Source organism: Urocitellus parryii, chromosome 4 (genome assembly GCF_045843805.1).
Source record: "Urocitellus parryii isolate mUroPar1 chromosome 4, mUroPar1.hap1, whole genome shotgun sequence".
Classification (NCBI taxonomy): Eukaryota; Metazoa; Chordata; class Mammalia; order Rodentia; family Sciuridae; genus Urocitellus; species Urocitellus parryii.
In genome coordinates this window covers 187,828,943-187,834,217 of record NC_135534.1, presented here as the reverse complement: position 1 = coordinate 187,834,217, position 5,275 = coordinate 187,828,943, and positions in this window count along the sequence as shown.

The following is a 5,275-nucleotide window of genomic DNA, read 5'->3' as shown; positions in this document are numbered from 1 at the left end:
TGAATGGTCAAAAGTTAAAGATGTGTATTTTTCTCTCTAGAGCAACCATCAAAAAAAATAAGGCAAGCCTGGGGTGTGGCTCAGTGGTAAAGCGCTGGTTTAGCACCTGTGAGGCACTGGGTTTGATCCTCAGCACCACATATAAATAAATAAATTAATCAAATATATTGTGTTCAACTACAACTAAAAAATAAATATTAAAAAATTTTTTAAAATAAGGTGAAGAAAAATGGCCACAAAATTAATAAGAAAACTAAAGTATAATTCTAAATATATTCAAATGATGTTTTTTAAAAAAAAAATAGGAAGGGGAAAATGAAACACAGAGAACATAATTTTTAAAAAATAATAAATTGGTAGTCTGAAACCCAATTATATGGGTACTTATATTAAAGAATAATAAACTGAACACTTCAACTTAAAACTGGTGTTGTCATGATCGATTTAAAAAACACAAGACCCGACTCTGTGCTGTCTAAATGTCAGGTCCTAAGATACATAACAGGTAAACACAAAGTAAAAAGCCAATTGCGGTGACACACACCCACAGTCACAGTCACTCAAGAGGCTGAGGCAGGAGGATCACTGGAGCCCAGGAGGTCAGGTCCAGCCTGGGTGAGATCCAAGAAAAAGAGAGAGAGAGAAAGAGGGGAAGGAAGAAGAGGAAAAGAGATCTACCACACAACTGTAAGCATTAAAGTCCTGCGACCACAATATGTAAAGTAGATTTCAAGACTAAGAGCATGACCAGAGGTAGGAATACAGTACAGTGAAGCTGGGCACAGGGGCACATGCCTGTCATCCCAGCAACCTGGAAGTTTAAGGCCAGCCAGGCAACTTACAGTCTCTAAATAAATAAATAAATAGGCCTGAGGATGTAGCTCAGCGGTAGACCATCCTTGAGTGGACTCCCTAGTCCTGGGGAGGGGAAAAAAAAGAAATATTTCATAATGATAAAAAAGATCGATTCAAGAGGAAGATGTAATAAATATGTATGTGCTCCTCTCAGCAACTGATATAAACACAAAATAAATAATTGGCATAGACAGATCTGAACACTGGCAACTACTTGACCTAAATGAATATTGATGTTTGTAGAACTTGACGCTCAACAACAGAAAACCCATCCTTTTCAAGTGCAAATGGGATGTTGATCAAGGCAGGCCAGGTGCCTCAATAAACATCAAATGATCGACCTCAGATGCGTATGTTCTCTAACTACCGTGGAATTCAACAAGAAATTCATAACAATAGCAGGGAAACCTACAGGGACTTGGAAAGTAAACAGAACTCTTCTCAATAATTCACAGGTCCACGAAGAAATCACAGGGAGTCGGAAAATATTTTGAGCAGAGTGATAATGAAGATGCCACCCTTGTAGTATAGAAGTAAAGAAGTATTCAGAAGAAAAATGGTAGGTCTTAAATACTTGGATTATGTTTTAAAATCTATAATCAATTACCCAAGTTTCCACCTTGAGCCCTAGAAAAAGAACAAATAAAACCCAGAGTAAGTAGAATGAAGACATAAATTGAAGAGCAGGAATCAGTGAAATAGAAATAGACATCAGCAACACCACTGCACCTGGCTTCCCCTCATCATTTGAAAAAATGCAACTGCAGTTTCCATCCTCAAAGGGGAGAAGCTCAGTGCTCCCCCTGTGATTAAGAAGGCAGCACGTTTCTCTGCCCTTGCATTAACTTCAGCATCGTACTAGAGATTGTAGCCAATGCAAGAAGACAAGAAACAGCAACAAAAAAACAATCAGAATGCAAGGAAGAAATAAAATGAGCTCTATTTTTATACATCTAATGATATCAGGACAGCATACACGGAAAGTCCTAAGGAATAGATATTTTTGAATCTATAAGTAAATGAATCCAGAAAATTAAGGTAATTAAGGTTAATGTACAAAAATCAATTGCATGTCAACATGCCAACATGAACAATAGAAATATAAAATTTAAGAATCAGTTCTATTTATAATACACTTTAATGCTACAGTCATAGAATCAGTGAGGGATTGACATGAAGGTGAACTCAAAAATTCATAGAAGAAAACAAAATCAATACAACAAAGGAGAGATTTCATGAGGAAACCATTCTTACATGGTCAGTTGATTTTGACATGATACCCAGGTATTTCAAGTGGGAAAGTGCTAGAGGTTGAATCTAGGATATCCCAAAGGCACTTGTGTTACAGGCTAGACCCCAGCTTGGTGCCATTAGGTGGAGGTGAAACCTTCAAGAGGTGGAGCCTAGTGGGAGGTTGTAGGTCATTGTGCGCATGCCCTCCAAGGGGATAGTGGGACTCAGTCTTTTCCCCTCCCTCTCTGCCTCTTGTCTGCCCTGAGGTGATGGCTTCCTCCACCACAGTCTCCTACCATAATTCACTGCCTCACCACAGACTCAAGCAATGGAGCCAGCCAACCATGGACAGAAACCACCAAAACTTTGAGCCAAAATTAACCTTTTTCCCTTTTAAAGCTAATTATCTCAAGTATTTTATTACAATCACAGAAAACTGGCTTACACAGGAAGAAGAGACTTTTCAAAAATGGTACTGGAACAACTGAATATCTATCTGGAAAAAGATGAACCTTGGGCCACATATCAAACATACACAAAAAAAATTTTCTCAAAAATTCATAGGCCTAAACACAATAGCTATAACTATAAATCTTTTAGAAGAATTCAGAAGAAAAATCTTCATGATCTTAAGATAGTCAAAAAACAAAAAAAAATCTTTAATTTTAAGAGAAAATTCAATAAAATTGACTTTTTCAGAATTAAAAAGTTTTACTCTTTGAAAGACATGGTTAAAATAATCAAAAGATAAGCCCAAGGCAGGGAAAAGACATTTGCAAAATATGCGTCTGACCAGAGTCAGAGTTTTAGAGATGTGTAATAGTACACAAGTATCTGATATATATAGCTGGAATAAATGGGAGTTTATTTTTTCTCACATGACAATAAATCTAGAGGCAAAAAATGGGTAGTAATGAGTTGGCCAATCATTGCTCATCCAGAAATGCTCCTATCTTTACCCTGTACTATCCTTAGCATGTTATTTCACCCTTGAGTTTCTTGCCTCATTGCTCAAAACAGCTCCTGCCGTTCCAGTCATCACATCATTACATAAGGCAGGAAGAGTAGAAAAGACAAGGAACCATACTTATTTTATTGATCTCCTTTTTTTAAAAGAATGTTTTCCATTTTATTTTTTTCCTAGAGTATAGCTTTTCTTCAGTCCTTAAAGACTCAGTCCTTAAAGTCGTCTGGTAGAAGTCATAGGGACAGACCAGCAGGTCTAAATTGGGATGGGTTTCTGAAGCACTTTGCTGTGAATAAAACAACCCACATGGTAATGTAGCTTCACAGCAGCTCAGGAAGCACAGAGGTGTGGAAGACACTCCATTAGGAAATGCCCCTGATGGCCACGGCCTCTCCCATATACCCAAGGTCTAACTTCTGACAGGCCTTGTCCTTGGGCATATTCTGGGTGCAGTTCATGCAGCAAGTAGGCTGCTGCTCCTTTTTGTGGGTGTCATTGTGGAAGCAAGGACCCCGACCATCTCTTCCTTTTTATCAGGACAGCAAAAGATTTCCCAGAAGCACCCTCCAGCTGCTTTCTGCTTTAGTTTTCATTGGCCAGAAAAAGTCACATGACTATCACCAGCTTCAAGAAAGCCTCAGAGAACAAGGAACAGGGTGGTCATAATGGTCCTAGGTCCCCTTGTGATGACCACTTTAGAGAGGGGACCGCGGATGCCTCAAAGTCAAGGATCTGTTAGCCAAGAACAAAGGAAACTATTAGGTAGTCAACTTGGTTACAGTTCCTGCCGCATCACCGTAAGCTCTAGCCAGAAAGAACACTTTTTTCCCCAATGTTGGTGATGGAACCCAGGACCTCGTGCATGCTAGGCAAGTGCTCCACCACTGAGCTACACTGCAGCTCTAAAGACCCCCAAACCCTTAAATTCTTTATAATAAATTTCCTGTTTTTGTTTATGCTAACGCAAGCTGGCTCGTGTTGCTCCAGTCAAGAGTCGTAATTAATACAGTCTTTGCTCCCTGGTATCAGAGCTTCACCCACAGAGGCAGAGATGGTGCTTGCCAAGTACCATGAGCTTCCTTCTGCTTCCCAGTCTCTGCCAGTTAACTTGCAGCCAACTATGTGATGGAGTTCTAGGCAAAGGGTTATGATCAGAAGTGATGGGTGCTACTTTGGGCCCAGGCAGTTAGGAGCCGCTGTATCTCCTTCAACTCTCTACCTGACTGAGACAACAGTGTGTTCTCTGCCATGTTGCTATAAGAAGGAAGAGGGCTTCCTAACTTCAACTGGATTTTTGCATGAAAAAAATAAATAAACCTTTCTTATAAGAATCTGCCGAGACTTGGTGGGAGGGTTGCTTGTTGCAGCATCCACCCTTAATGACACTAACTATGACACCCATTAAATTATAGGTACGTTACTTTTTCTCTCATTAGGTTCTGATGTGTTTGAGGTTAGCGGCAGGTATTCATCTTGTAATTCCAGCCCCTGCCCCTACAGGGCCTGGAACATGAAGTGTGCTCATTAAATGTGTGTTGAAGGAATGACTTGACAATGAATCATTTTGCCTGATATTTCAACACCTCCTGTAAACACTTGCTAGGAATCCGAGGAGTATAGACGTTTCTAGAGCTGGGACTTGAACCCAGCATCTTCTAAGTCTAAGCAGAGGGAGTCTTGCACATCACCATTGTGAGTAATTGATAGCAACTGTGAATTAACCCCTACGGGTGGCAGTTCGGCAGACAGGCAGTCTGTGTGTAGCTTTCTAGGACAATTATTCTGGAAAGTCACTTCTGGGAAAGGGCCCAAGAATTTATGCACAGCAGAGGAGAAACACTGCTTTAAACGTTGACTGCTGCTTTGCTCTGGTCATGAAACTCTGGAAACAACACAATCAGAAGCCTCTCTGGGGACAGAGGAACATCTGTCTTTTCAAAAATTTCAACAATCTTATTAAACAATTTCTCAGAAATTCACAAAGGGGAAATTGAGCTGGGGAATTCTCAAAATCCCACAATGAGGCTTGAGAAGTCAGAACCGGTGCAGGAGGGGAAACGGAATTTTGTGACAAGCGCGTGAATGTCTGAATTAACTCCAAAGCCAGGAGTCATTGGTATCAGTTGGGCTTCGTTGTTGTCAGAGGGACAGGGCTGAATTTTTGTCGACTGTATCCTTTCTTACTCCTGATAAAGAAGTGGCAAGGTAGGCGATGCCATT